Below are 15938 nucleotides of genomic sequence, written 5' to 3' on the forward strand. Positions count from 1 at the left end.
TCTCCCATAACGTAACAAAGAAGATGAGCTTGCTTGGAAAAGCATCATGGATAAAAAGCATGTTTTTCTTCTCCAAAACACTCAGCCCACAATCTGTCTTCATGGGTGACAGGAAAACAGGATTGTCTAATGGTCAGAAGCTACTGTAAGGCATTTCAGCCCAGAAATGTAGAATCTATTGTGAAAGAGTTCTCTTTTGTTTCTGGGACACCGCTCCCACACACTGGAAACACTTGCGGACGACTTCCATGTTGATTATATCATTCTACCTTCCATCCTGTGTTCCCTGGAAATGAGGACGTAGCCAGCTGTCTTCATAACATCTGCTTCAGAACAATCAAGTAGCTGGAAAACTTCATCTAAAATAACATCAATATCATTATAGTAGTATTTGCTATCTGATATGCATGTGCATAATAGATATATGAACTGGCTTGGATTCCTGCCAGAGCCGTTAAGCTCATTCAGGAAATAGAATAGCCACTCGTACACCAGAAGCCTGGACTGAGTGAATAGACTGGGAATCTGAATTTTAATAGAAACCGGTTGCTCAGTTAGGAAGCAAGTGCTGAGATGGCAATATGTTCATTCAGGTCAATGTCTCCTGAAGCTTTTTTTTTGAAAGCGACCTTTTTGATGGTTATAAAGTTGTAGATTTTATGTGTGTGTGTGCCAATATAGGTGGACAAATATGTGCAAAGCCAAATATATATCCATGTATCATATTACACAAAATCACATGTGAAAGCAGCTCAATTTTTAACACTATAATAGCAACCAAGATAAGTTGAAATAGCTCTAGTTTGTGTTAAACATTTATCTTTTATCATAACATCACATGGGTTAAGAGTACAGGCTTTGGAACTGGGTTCCAGTATTACTTCAGGAATCACAGCTTCAACTGCTTCTAGAGATCAGAAAGCTCACAAAACTAAGGTAAATCAATCAAGTAGAAAATCACACCCAGGCATCGAGGAAAGTGGTAAACTAAATACTTGATGCTTGATCAAAATAGAAGCTTCCGGTAAAATCATTTATGCTTCCATTGATCTATCTTACTAGAAAGTATGGGCTACAGTCTGGTATTCCAGTTTTGCAAAGAAAGGCAGAATCTGAGTTGTACCTAAAGTATAGTGAATTATAAATCAAGCATTTTTCAACAATATAATTACCAATTTAGCTCCTAGCCATAACTACAGTTTTTGTCCCTCACTTTTATGTTTGTAGAATAAAGATATTATTAACATCATGCCATTTTTCTGAGGATTCTGTCAATCAGTTGAACTAGTGTTTGTCATCTAGTAAGTGCTCAGTAAAAGTTAAAAATTATCCTAACAAAAGTGTCTATTGTTTCCAAACTGTATCATTTATTCAACAAGCATTTCATGCCTATTATTTTTCAGGCATCATATGAATTTCTGAATTAATGGAAGAGAATGGGAACCACCTTCTTTTCTTTGATATTGAGTTGTTGTATATCAGTTGGTACCCTGATTTATCTTAGCTTTCTTATGAAGTATCTTCTTTTAGAGTTTGTAAACATCAAGGTCCCAGAGAAGTGCTGGGAAATTTGTAACAACTGGCTCTCCAAAAATAGGAGAATAAGAGAGAATGCACAGGAGAGAAAGAACTTGAGAGAATCCTTATTTGTAGAATCTGCCAGTTTCCATGGTGTAATTAACCTACAGTGGCTGATGTCAAGCTGCCCATATGAGGTCACTGAATACAGAGTTTGGAAGAAATGTTAAAAACTGGTCCCTGCAAGTCAGTTGAGATGGCTGCAGTACACCCCAGAATATGAAGCTTGTTGGTGAATCTGTGTGGCAGTTTGAAGGAGAGTGATTTTTATGCTCATGACAAGGCTTGGACATCAGTGGAAGTATCTGTGTGCCAAAAGCCAAACAGAAGCTTCATGGGACAGACAACAACATAAAGTATGAGTTAAAATTATCTCACATGGAAACTGAAGATCAATGAAAAAAGAATTTATTTTGGACTGGAAAGAGAAATGCAAACGTAGACTAAAGATGACACTTTTTTTTTTAAACAGACATTTATACAGCACTTTCCATGTGCCAGGCATGATTCTAAGAACTTTATAAACGCTAACCAATTTGAATAATAACTCACTTGAAAAAGTAACTCATTAAAATGAATCATCTTGGAGTATATTCATACTTTGATAAAAATAGCCATGTTCTACAAAAGGCTAAAAGTGATTTCACTATATGTGGAAGCTAGGGACCAGAGGATCTGCGAGATAGCAGCTGTACTCTTCCTCAAGAAGACTAAGAGTCTAATTAAGGAAAATGTTGAACATAGAAAGAAGTAAAATTCTCTAACTATAAATAAAATAATCAATAACTGAAATATAATACATAATATAATAAAATAAGAGCACAATGAAAATAGCTGTGACTTATAAAGCACATATGTGTAGGCTGCTTTACAAGTGTTTTTTCAGTCGTACGTGCATTTTCATTTCTATTTTGAGTACCTCACCATGTTTTAGGCACTGCGCTCATTCACATGGTGGTAGTAGCACAATGGATAGGAGGGATCAGGGAGTTCCTGGAGCTCTCAGTCTAGCAGGGAGCTGATATTAGGGTTCGTAATGCTAGCAGCGGTACAAAAAAATCTCCGAAGTTTGTTGGCTTTCAAATAAAAGTTTGTATCACCCTCATTCAAACTTAAATGTAGATGTTCCTCTTCTGCAAATGGTCTATGCTGGAAGGTCATTCAGAACCCTAAGCAAATTCCATCCCATAGCTTCTATCCACTAGATCCTAAAAGTTCTTTCCATTTGGCAGAAGAGTAGAGACATTGGCGGATCACGCTGAGACAGGAAGAGGGCAGGGCACAGCCATTCAAGGAATGCTACGGCAATTAACATCAAAATGGTGAAAGAGTCAACCCCCAGGAGGCCTTGAGGCTCAAGATGATGGGAGATTTAACTTCTAGTAGACCTTGAGCTCCATTATATGCTTATTGTAATATATTAGCACGGTGAGTAACACGCCCACAGGCACCATGGCAGTCCCAAGGCTAGCCACAAGAGGTCAAAGAGTGGGAAATGGCCAAATTCCTGGGAATCCCAGCCCTTTCCCCAGGCTAGTTAGACTGGGCCTTCCACTTATTTGCATATGAAGCCACTGAGCCCATAAAAAATGGGCAACACTGCCCCTCACAGTCTCTCTCTCTCTCTCTCTCTCTCTCTCTCTCTCTCTCTCTCTCTCTCTCTCTCTCTCTCTCTCCCCCCATTTGGAGACAGCCCACACTCTGTCTATGGAATGTGAACCTACTTTTAATCTGAGCACCCAATCCCCACACCTCGCAGCCTCTCTCTAACATTTCAATGTATCTCTCTGAATAAATCTACCTTTACTCAACTGTGGCTCGCTCTTGAATTCTTTCCTGCGCGAAACCAAGGACCCACACTTGGCGGGGCACATCCCAGGGGCTCAACCGAAACCTGAGACACGGCCCTTCTCACGCCCCACATCCGTTTTCCTGCATCAATGCAAGAGGATTTTTTTGAGGGCCAATTCGGGGAGAGGCACATGTCACCTCCATTCATGTTGCACTGGCCACAACCAATTGCAAGAAGACATGAAAAACAGTGCCCCCAGTGCACTCAGAGGACAGAGAAAATGAGTATGATGAAACCACAGTCTCTAGCACACCTTCCTAAATGTAGATAAAGTTATTGCACCCATTTTGCCAGTGAGAAAGCAGAAGCTCAGAAAAAGATTAAACAATTTGCCTAAGTTAACACATTCAGTTTCTGTCAAAGCTGGGATTTGAAACCAGGTCATGAACTTACTACATGAGAATCAATATGGAGAGTTGGGGGGGGTTGTTTTTTGCCTGTTTGCATGTAAACTTTTCAGAAAAAAAAAATTTAGATGGCTGAAATCATTTTCCAAGAAAACAAGCTCCCCAGGACTTAGAATTAACTCCACTATCAGGAACCCAACAAGACCAAACTATATAAGAAATTTTGTCTACCTTCTATTTTTCAATTTGGGGATTGTATGTAGATGGTAGAAAACTTTTGATAAAATCTCAGGGATAGGCTTTTCAAAATAAATTCTTCTAAATAGAATACTGTTTGCAATTGTTATCAATAAGACATAAAATGCTGCCAAGGCTGAAGCCATAAACGTTAGGGAAGAACACAGAATGATTGCTTTATTGTGGTTCAGAGAGGTATTTGAAATACAATTCTGCTATCTTTGGAAACTAATAAAATATAGGTTGAAAAGAAGGGTAAGTAATTACAGATTTTAAAGCTCATTATTTCAGATTCCACACAGCTCATGCCAATCTGAAAGTCACTAATTTGATTTACGTCTTTGTAGTGAAACCCCAGTTGTCATCCAGTTCTATGTGACAAATTCCTAAAATACTTTCCTAGAGCATGTAGGACTTGATGAAATATCTATACAACATTTTAAATAGTTAATAGAAATAGTCAAGAATATTGTGAAAAGATCTATTTTAATTCTCTCTCTCGCTTTATTAGCAGATATGAATTTATAAGTAGATATATTCACATATACCAGGTGGTAACACATAGTGAAGTAATTTTACACCATGATATACCTTTAAATACTGTGATTTTTAAAATACTTTTATTAAGCTCTTGGACTTACTGGCAATGTATTTCCTTGGTACTGGGTTAGGATGGCAGTAGGCACTTTAGCTCTCAGATCAATAAACAGAATCACTTATTTTACATAGAGAGATGCAAAGAGATTTTCTATTGTCTTAAAATTCATTTTGCTCTGTCATATGAACTCATTCTGAAGTCACTTTCTTATCAGCAATAAAATCATTTGATGTCAAACTGAGACAGAATGTGCTTCTCTATGAGAAAGCATCTTATATAGAGCAAAGTTTCAAAAGAGCAGGTTAGATTTATTCCTATCACTAAAATCTTTAATGTTTGGAAAACAATCTAAAGAAAGCAGACATCAACTTCCGTGCTAAGAAATTCCATAGCTGAAGTTTCCTAGGAAAACAACTAGCTGACCAAAGACGGTACCATTGTCTAAAAAATAGAACAGGGATGAAAATAAACAAGACTCAAGCATTTAGAGTTTCTGCATCTGTCTATTTAAAGGACACTCAACCCCACAGCCCGGTGCTGTTGTCAGGAAAGAGATGGAAAATTCAGTTACAATTGTCTAGTTGGTCTGTCATTATTCAGGATGAAAACACAGTTTAGTCATTCGCTAAGTCAGGATTCTCTCTTTTTAGCAGCTTAATACAGTATCATGAAACAACTGCCCCAGACGGTTTATAACAAGACCCTGAGCCAAAAATACATCACTTGTAAGGAAAACAGGAAACAGCGAAGAGAAAGTCAAGTTTAACCAGTTTTCTGAGTCACCTCTTCCTGTGGATTCATCTTGTCATAAAGCTCCATTTTCTAGGAGAGTTCAAAATGTGAATTAGAGGAGAGGGTTAGAGCCTGACAGTGCTGCTAACTGGCCTCAGTCTCCAGGTTTTCTAAGAGCTAGTTCTAGGCCAAATGATTAAGTGGCAAATACCTCTGACACCATCTTGTCTCTCAGTTCTGTGCTCAAACCCTTCCCGGCCAGGGAACAAGGGTCTTCCTGCTTTATCTGGCTTCCCAGGGCCTTATTCTTTACTCTCTAAAACCAGTGCAATTAACATGACAATTGATTTAGTCAATTAAGATGATAAACTGCTGTCAAGTGCAGATACAAATGGAGGTTTTATGAAAGACTCTGGGGTCACACAAAGTCTGTTAGAACTTCCTCAAGGGGAAGGATGATCAATTGGCAATAGCAACTGAAAGTAACAGAATTTGTTCGGGTAGGGCAGGGGTAAATTAGGAGTTTGGGATTAGCAGATACAAACAACTATACGTAGAACAGATGAACAATAGGGTCCTACTATTCCCTACAAGCACAGGGAATTATAGTCAATATCCTGTAATAAACCACAATGGAGAAGAGTGTGGAAAAGAATCTGAATCACTTTACTGTACGATAGAAACTAAAACATTGTAAATCAACTATACTTTAATTAAAAAAAAGTTTATCATTTACTCTGCTCAGGCAGTGGACTAATTGCCTTAGATTCTCTCATTAAAACATTACAACAACAAAAACAAAGCTCTTAGGTAATTATTATGTTACCTAATATTAAATTATCTATTATATATTACATATAATATATAATATTGGTAAATTATATATACTATATATATATATACTCATCTGTGTTTATCTAGCTAGCTAGCTAGCTATATTTATTTTAGTATAGGAGGAAACTTGAAGATCAAAAGTTAAGTCACATTCCAGAAGATCCCTAGCTGATACCCAGTGGAGCAGGGAGTCAATCTGCAAGCCTGTCTCAATTCAGAGTCTGCCGTTATCCTGATCTGCATGGTTACTCTTCATGAGGGTGCACTTAGAGATGAGAACAGAATGCTTGGAGACTGCTCTGGAACTTCACACATGTGATGAGAACCTCCTGGCTCGTGTCATCGGCTTGGTAGTAATGTTTATAATAAATATTTCCCTACTGATTCGAACATACCCTCTGGTGGAGGACACACATTAATGGGGCATTAGTACGTGAAGACATGGGTGAACTCCAGTGTCATTTGATGCAGGTAGGAAATCACCAGCAACAGAGTAACTGGAGCACAAGTACCATGATTCAAGTACCAGTCATGCTTGCCTCCAGCAGGTACAAGTCCACTGCAGGCAGTGCTGGAAATTTAGGGAAACTTCTCCAGGTAAGTTTGAGTTGTAGCAGGAGAAAGGCCCTTCAGGAGTCTTTTGGGATGGATTTCTGAGTAAGGATGAAAGTGCTTGTTCTCTGAATCAGTTTGAAGCCAGATGCCATGTACCCTCCATAGTTCTTTCCTAATTACCCGTGTCAGCCATGTCACTCTTTGAGGTAGGTCCTTAAGTGGGAAATCCAGTTCTCAGTCTTGCCTTACGCGTGTTGCTCTTCTATATTTTTTTGTGTGGTCTTTCCCTTTGAGGGGAGACCTGGGGCTCTGGAGTTCTATTCTGTCTGGCTGTGTCCAAGTGTCTATGCCTATAGCTGCAAGACAGACTCCAATTTGCACACAGAGACACTGAGGTGTCTTCCTTGTTCAGTATTCCAGCTCCACTCACCTAGGTATCCAATTCAAAAATTGGATATATATGAATATCCAGTCATATTTTCTAGATGGCGATATTGCAGTTTTGATTTCCTCTCTGATGCCAAGTGAGCCCTGTAGCTGGCCCCCGTAGACACTGACTACTTTGCTCTGGTTGTTCATCAGTTACCTCTATGAGGAGCAGTGCTAAGAGGAGGGCAAGTGCAGTGGCTTCTTCTCCTCTGGTCTATGGATCAGCCTTAGTTTCAAAGGATTTAGGTCCCAGAGAAAGCGTCTTTGTCCCCTTACATCCTTAGGGACTTCCAGTCTCGCAGGATGGAAGAGTCTTATCCTGTGTCTTCTTATCCTCTTAACATGTCTTGTGAGCAGAGACATGCTACCACAGGCTGCTGTAGACCTTCGGCCAGGGCTCCAAGTGAGGGTGGAAAATAGGTACCATTCAAAATGTTAAAATATATTTAATTATGAGGTCAGAGCTCATATATATAAACGCTGAGTTCAACCACAGCAATAACAGATTGAGTTTCTAGGAGTACCAACAGCTGAAAATATTCAGCCCACTTTCACACCTCTTTCTTCTCCTGATTGATTCCTTTTGCTTTGTGTGTTCAGGCAGGAGGGGACAGGAGGGTGAGGATGTGACAGATGCTGAAGAACTTAATACCTTCTTGATCGCCCAAATGAGAGTCCTGGTTTAAAGATGTAAACTGTGTTTCCCATTACTCAGCACTTTGGGGTGTAGCAAATGTTTCCAAACACCTGAGAGTACTAGAGATTTAGACACACTGGAAAGGACTTTAGGGTCAAAAAATAAGAATAATTCATAACTTGACCACCCAGGATCAGAAGATAGAATATATACCGCAGATGATGAAAATGTGGACAGAAGAGGACCTTAGACCATATGCCTGTCTGTCCATTCCTTGTACTATTTATTTTCATAAGAAATTCTCAGAAAAGACAGGGAAACCCTTAACTGGCTGATGGAAAGTTTCCAACACCCAGTGAAATTAAATTCATAAAAATAATTGTTAGATTTTACAGAATGAAAGTAAGTTAATGTTTCATATACACTTGTTTTTTGGACTCAGATTATTGGAGAACTCTGCAGTTGATAACAACATCACTCAAAACTGTACATGCTCAAAGCCAAATACTGTAAAACTGCACAGATAGGAACGATAAACTTAAAGCACATGTAAATTAGCTTCAGATGAGCTCTTTTTGGGTCTGGGAATAACTTCAATTTTATTCAAGAACCTTTACCAGCATGTTTGTTTTGCTACTGAATGTGTTTCCATTAAGATAATATGAATCAGGATTTTCATGTATTTATTAAAAATAGTTTAATATATTATCATCATTTAGAATTTAAAATATTTTAAAATAATTACTTCATGTATATCACATTGTATAAAGGAATAATTCATTTTCTAACATTCCTATATAAGGTGTGAACAAAAATGAAGACACATTGATAACTATAATTAATGAGAGCCAACACATTATTTATGCTTGCAAGGCAGAAATAGACTACAGAAAAAAACTACAAATGAGAATTTGAGTTACTTAGAAGAGAGTCATTTAAATTACACCATGACTTTGTAACAGGAAATTTAGTTTAATTATTTAAGAAATAGGTCACCATTCTGTTTCTTATTGTGATATTATTCCTCATAATGGGCTGATTGATTTTCTTTCAGCTTTTTTCATATTATTATATGTAAGTGGCTCTTATTGACTATTCATCAAGTACACTTAATAACTTCAGATAGATTACAGATTCCTAGTTAATTAAATATGTATCATGTAAATTGACAAGAAATATAAATATAGTCTTTCCCTTTTTTTTAGATTATTACCTTCATGGTATAATAAATACATTTCTACTAGTGAAATAATGAATACTGTGAGGTGAAATATCATTTGGAACTTCCTTATCTTGATTTGTGATGAAGTATCTGAGTAACAGAAAGGAAATTGTCTACGAGTTTCTGATTGGCTTTCAAAGTCCTCTGTTATGTCGTCTTAATTTCTTCATCTCTTCATCCAATTTCCATTAATTAATGAGCTCCTCTAGAATATGGGCCATATCTTATTTACAACAGAATTGCCAGCATCTATTACAATGCCTGGAACTTTGTAGGTATGCAATAATTAGAACTCTGTTTTCTTTCTGAGCTTCAATATCTTGTCTTTAGGATGAAAATAACATTTATAATACATTATATTGCCATGACAAGAGGAATGAATAAAATATTATATAAATTGGAAATCACTTGACTTACAAAACATACAAATCTTATTAGATTTTATTATGTAGATTCTATTTATTCTTTAAGATTCAGCTTAATTATTCTTTCTTGAAGATGTTCTGATTACCTCACTTTACAATTATTCCTTCCTTTCCCATACTCTAATTTTTCTGTTCAGATAGTAAATAAATTTAAATTATGCTCATGTAATCTTAGAAACAAGAGATCCTAGTCTGATAACACACATTATGTGAGGAGGAGGCTGAGGCCTGCGGAAACACAGTGCAAAGAACCAGAAGCTTTTGATACTCAGGCAACTGCTTTTCCTAGGCTTGCACATGATGAGGAACTGATTGACAGGCCATGTTAAACACATCTCAATCTATTTATCTGTAAAATCAGCGGACGTGAAAAGAAGTTGTCTGGAGAATTTTATATTTCAGGACTGATCACAATAGGTATGTCATATTGATTCTGCAACATAATAGTTCATTCCAGAAAATATTGCAAATAAATTATACACCAGGGGAAACACCTTCAGAAAAAAATGCCAATATATTAGCAGACAGCATTCTTCCTGTTTCACAACAAAAAATAAAGCCATCAGGCATGACTGGCCTAACCATACTCCCTCAAAAAATGAATGTCAGTGCTCTTTCCTATGGCAATACTAAGGTGAGAGAACAAATCTTTATATTAGTTCAAGGCAGATTTTTCAGTTTGAGTAACCAAACCCTTTTCTATTTCTTTCATACTTTTCTCTATAAATTAGTTCTACTTTCCAGGGAATTTTCACCTTCTCCCTTCTTAGTACCATGTTTCTTATAAACATATTTTAGTCGGTCTTCTAAAGAAACTTCTTGACTATGGTTTCCTGTTGCTACTATCATCTCTCCAGCTGTTGCTCCTTGAAAAAGCCACCTCTACTTACTTTTCTTTTTCCTAACTTGATACCGACTGCTTAACTTGCTGCATTTAGTCATGTAGCAAGGTTTTGCATGGTGTGACTGTTAACTTTATGTGTCAACTTAACTGAATTCATGGGATGCCCAAATATTTGGCAAAACACTATTTCTGGGTGTGTCTGTGAAGGTGTTTCTGAATGAAATTAGCATTTGAATTGGTGAGCCCAGTAAAGTGGTTTGCCTTCCCAGGTGTGGGCAGGCATCACCCAATCCGTCAAGGTCCAGAACAGAACCAAAACGTGAAAGAAAGAAGAAGTCAGCCTTTCTTGCCTGATTGCTTGAGCTGTGATACCTGTCTTCTTCTGCCCTTGGGGCTCTGGTTCTTAGGCCTCAGACTTGGACTGGAATCTACATCATAGGCTCCTCTCATTCTTACGTCTTTGGACTTGAACTTGATTACATCATCAGGCTTTACTAGGTCTCCAGATTGAAGACAGCAGATGGTGGGACTTAGCCTCCATAATTGCACAAGCCAATTTCTTATAATAAATATCTTTATGTATATCTATATGTATACACACACATATACACACACACACACACAGGATCTGAAATTTATAAGCAACTGAAAGACTGAAGTTCAAGCTTCACCAGCTTCATGATAAATCTGCCTTTGCCTGCAAACTTTTTTTTCTCCCCATCAGCTGCTGAGATTGCTCTCATTTGAGTCTCCAAATAACTTGTTGGTGCTAAGAGAGAGGGCACACTTGAAAACTTGCTTGGATGAATTTATAATTATGTGTTCAAAATACCTATCCCACAGGGCTTCAAAGATGTTTCTTTGTCATCTAGAATCCAGTACTAATAATGCAGCTTGACAGCCATCTGAGTCTCATTCCTGAGTAAGTAACCTTTTTCCTGCTTATCCAAAAATCTTTCCCAAGGTTTTAGGCTCTTCTGTGTGTTTGTTGTTCTGAAATTAAGGGAGGATGATCTCATTGTGGATCTGTTTAGATACATTCTACCTGACAGTTGGTGACTTCTTACCATAAAAAATTCATATATATTTCCAGTTCTTGGAAATTTTCTCTTCTCATTGATTTATTTTTTCTGAAAGTTGGGAAATAATGCGGTATTGTAAAAATTATGTAAAATTTTATAAATGTTTAGATACAAGATTATGTCTATAAATTCATCAAAACATATAAGAGAACATGACAAAAAAACCCCATGATTTTCTCTGAGAAGATTTTGTGTGAATGAGGAAAAGAGTAAAGTGGAGCATTTACTTACTGTCAGTCTTTTTTGAAACTACTTAGCATATAATTGGCATAGACTATACTGAACATATTTAAACTGTACACTTAGGAAAATGCTGATATATGTGTGCAATTGTGAAATCATGACCACAAACAAGATAGTAAACATATCCATTACTTCTAAAAGTTTTCTCTGGACTCTGTAATGCCTCCCTGTGTTTCCTCTCCACCTGGTTCCATCCCAAGATTATTACTGCTCATACTGTAATTATCTATGCGTTTGTATTTTCTAGAATTTTCATATAAATAGATTCATAGCATATATATTCTTTTTTGTCTGGCTTTTTACACAACTTAATTATTTTGACATTTACCATATTATATTAATAATTAATAATTCATTAGTTACTTTGCTGAGATTTTGACTAGTATTGCCCTTAATACGTTTGTAGATCAATTTAAAGAGTACTGACATCTTAAGAATATTGAGATTTCTAGCCAATGCCCATATTTAGGCCTTCTTTAAATGACTTTTAAATTTTAATGATTTTTAATTTTCAGTATATAGGTCCCACACATCCTTTGTTGGATTTATATCTAATTATTTCATGTTTTTATGTTATTTAAGTGGAATTATTTTAAATTTCAACTACTGATTGTTCTTTGATAGTAAATAGAAATTCAAAATTTTTGTTTTGTACATTGATCTTAGGTTGTAACCTGCTAAACTCCCTTATTATCTGTACTAGCTTTTAAAAGATTATAGTGCTTTTTCTGCATATATGAACATGTAGTTTTCAAGTAAAGATAATTTCTTTCTTTCTTTAAAACCTAAATGAATTTTATTTCCTTTTTTCCTCTTATTACACTGGCTACAATACTCAGCACAATGTTGACCAAATATGCTGAAATTGACAATAGCTTCTAATTTTGGAATAAAAACATTCAGAATCCACTTGTTTTTCATGAAAGCTCTTTATCAGAATGAAGGGTCTCCATTCCATCTGTAATTTCCTGAGAGTTTTTACAGTAGTGGATGTTGAATTTTATAACATGCTTTTTCTGCTTCTATTGAGATGATCATTTTATATGTAACTTGTTAATATGTAAAATTGTTAATTGCTTTCTGAATGTTAAATTAAATATACTTCCCTTGATCACAATGTATCATCATTTTTATTATTTTTTTGGAATGATTTCACAACATTTAATTTAAAATTTTTGCATCACTGTTCATGAGGAGCATTGGTGTGTAGTTTTCTTTTGATATTTACCTGCTTTTAGTAACAAAATAATGCTGGCTTCATAGAGTAAGTTGGGAAATATTTCTTTCTCTTCATATTTCTAGAAGAGTTTGTTTAGAATTGTAATTATTTCTTCCTTTAGTGCTTGATTGAATTCTCCAGGGAAATGATCTGATTACAAATTCAATTACTTTGTGGGTAGAAATTATTCAGAATATCTGTTTCTTACTGAGATTGCTTTGGTGGTTTGTTTCTTTCAAGAGATTTGTCCATTTAATCCACACTGTCATATTTATTGTCACAAAATGATTGTAATATTCCTCTATTAACTTTTAATACTTGACAAATCTGTAGTGATTTCACTTCTCTAATTTTTGCTATTGATAATTCAAGTCTTTTGTCTTCCTCTCTCTTTTTTTCCTGATCCTTCTGACTGGATCATTATAAATTATATTGGTCTTCTTGAAGAATCATGTTGGTTTCATTTTTTCCATTGTTAATCTGTTTTACATACATTGATTTTCATTCTATTTTCTTCCCTCTCCATACTTATGATTAAATGACTTCCTTTTTACATTTCTTAAGACTAATGCCAAGGTAATTGATAAGGTAGTTTCTAACAGAGATGTTTAGTGCTATAAATAAATACTCCTTATAGCTATTGCTTTTGATATGTTGTATTTTAATTTACATTCAGTCCAAACTTATTTAAATTCGCTTTTTGATTAACTTTTTGATCTATAGATTATTTATGAATGTGTTATTCAGTCCAATATTTGTAAATTTTCTAGAGATCTTTCTGGTACTAATTTCTAACTTAATCACACTGTGGTCAGAGAATATACTTTGTATTATTTGAATACTTTCAGATTTATTGAGACTTACTTTATGGTCCAAAATACAGTCTAATTTCATCTTAGTTTTACAGGTTAGCTCATGCAATATGAGGGTGGACTACATAAGAACATGGATACTGGGGTATATATTGGGTATCGTAAGTGTCTTTTATGTATTAGTCTACATGCAGCTGGGGCCCCAACATAGTCTCATGGAACTTACATTGTATTCAGGGTGCTACAATAAAAACATAAACAAGTAAGTGAACAAATGAGTTATAGACTATAATAAGTAGTATGAAACACATAGTCAGGATATATCATAAATGGGCTGACTGGTGCTATTTCATTCAGAGTAACTAGGAACAGACTGTCTACAGGAGGACAATTGAGTCCTAAGAATGGAATAAATCAGTCAGTCATATAGCTGAGGAGAGAGAAATGTCAGCAGAGAGAAAGAGCATGGTAGTGGAGAGACAGAAGTGTGGATTGAAATGTAGCTGGAACTGCAATACGAAATGGCATGTGTTTGGAGAAGTCACTGGAAACCTCATGAACAGTTATTTCAAACTTTTCCCAAGTAAACTAGAAAGTGACTGAAGGGTTTCAAGCAGGGAGAATGACATAAACTGATTTACTACAAAAAAAAAAAGAAAGAAAGAAACGAAAGAAAAGAAAATTCTGGTTGTTGTTTGGAAGACTGGGGAGTCTAGGGTGAAGGAGAGAGAATATTTAACTGGACAAAATAAAAGTTGACACAAGGATGCCAGGCTACACAGTTTTCCAGGAAGTCCAGGCTGCTAGAGGTAAATCCAAAGAGAAGTAGGTCAGTAATAAATATTTTTAGGGGTAGACAACTAAATTTGCTGATGGATTGGATATGGAGGGTAAAAGAAAAAGTGAATGAATCTCAAAAACACTAAGTGAAATAAGTCAAACACAAAGGACTACATACCTGCATGATCCATTTTTATGAATTTATAGAAAAGGCAAAACTAGTAACAGAAAGCCAACCAGTAGCCTCTGGAGCTGGGATCCAGGAAGAGGATGAAGACTAAAGTGTCAGAGGAATTATTTAGGGCAATTGGACTTTCCAATATCTTGTTGCAGTATATACAATTATTCAAATTCATATAACTATATACCTATATTAAGATAATTCTATTATATGTAAATTATATCACAATACAACTATTAAAAATAATTGAATATAAAATGGAACACATTTCCACCTGGCGTTATAGGTAAAAATGATTACTTTAAGATAAAAAGAACAGGTTGAATTCTAGTTTACCATAAATAGTCCATAAACACAGCTTCTAAGAATATAAAATATAAGGATGAACTAAGCATATTAAAACATAAACATTAACAAAAGGAATTTAAATGGTCAAACAGAAATGTAGATATATGGTTTCAGCTGCTGTATGTAAAGGGGTTAGAATCCCCTGTCTTCTCTTTATATATATGAATGAACTGGAAAAAGTGTTGGAAATCAACACCTTTTCTAAGACTTAATTTAGGTCACAGAGCAAACTGCCATCTTGAACTCTGGAGCATTTCATGCATCTAGAGAGAGAAGTATCTAGGACACCAGACTCCACAAACTCAAGAACTTAAATAATGATTTTGACAAATTTCCAGGGGCTGTCTATGGGCTATTGTGAGAATTAAAAAATTCCTGAGGCCAGAGGCTATTCATTTATACAAAGTACAGTTTTAGAGCACAGGAGAATAAACTAGAATCAGTAACTGAGAGGATGCTTAAAAAGCCTCCCAAATTTGGAAATTAAATAATGTGTTCATCAATAACACATGGGTCAAAGAAGAAGCCTCAAGAAATCTAAAAAATATTTCAAAATAAGTGAAAACAAAAATACAACTTATCAAAATTTGTGGGGTGTAACAAATGCAGTGCTTAGGGGGAAGTTCACAACATTAAATATATATAGGTTGGAAAAAAAAAACCCATTTGAAATCAATAACCTAAGCTTCTACCTTAGAAAACAAGGGAAAGAAGATCAGATTAAACTTAAATCATGCAAAGTGAAGGCAATATTAAGTTTTAAGCAGAAATCAATGGAATTGAAATCAGAAAAATGATAGAGAACATCTTTAAAACCAAAACTTTGTCCTTTGGAAAAAATATTAAAATTAATAGAATTCTAGCCACACAAACCAAGGGGAAAGGAGAAGACACCAATTGTCAGTATCATGAATAAAGGAGGGGTCTTCACTACTGATTTCATGGATGTTAACCAATAATCAGTTAATATTATAAACAGTATG

General features: G+C 35.6%; 1 long non-coding RNA gene across 2 annotated transcripts in view; it reads right to left on the bottom strand.

Moving 5' to 3' along the window:
* Positions 1–15938, bottom strand: part of LOC140697885 (uncharacterized) — a 37146-nt gene that overhangs the window by 11351 nt on the left and 9857 nt on the right. Inside the window, exon 3 of one of the 2 annotated variants that reach the window (XR_012075268.1) lies at positions 270–359. The exons of the other annotated variant lie outside the window; for it this stretch is intronic. This is a non-coding gene — a long non-coding RNA (uncharacterized lncRNA). The remainder of the gene's footprint in view (positions 1–269; positions 360–15938) is intronic. 2 annotated transcript variants of the gene reach the window in all.

The sequence above is a fragment of the Vicugna pacos genome, chromosome 8 (genome assembly GCF_048564905.1).
Source record: "Vicugna pacos chromosome 8, VicPac4, whole genome shotgun sequence".
Lineage (NCBI taxonomy): Eukaryota > Metazoa > Chordata > Mammalia > Artiodactyla > Camelidae > Vicugna > Vicugna pacos.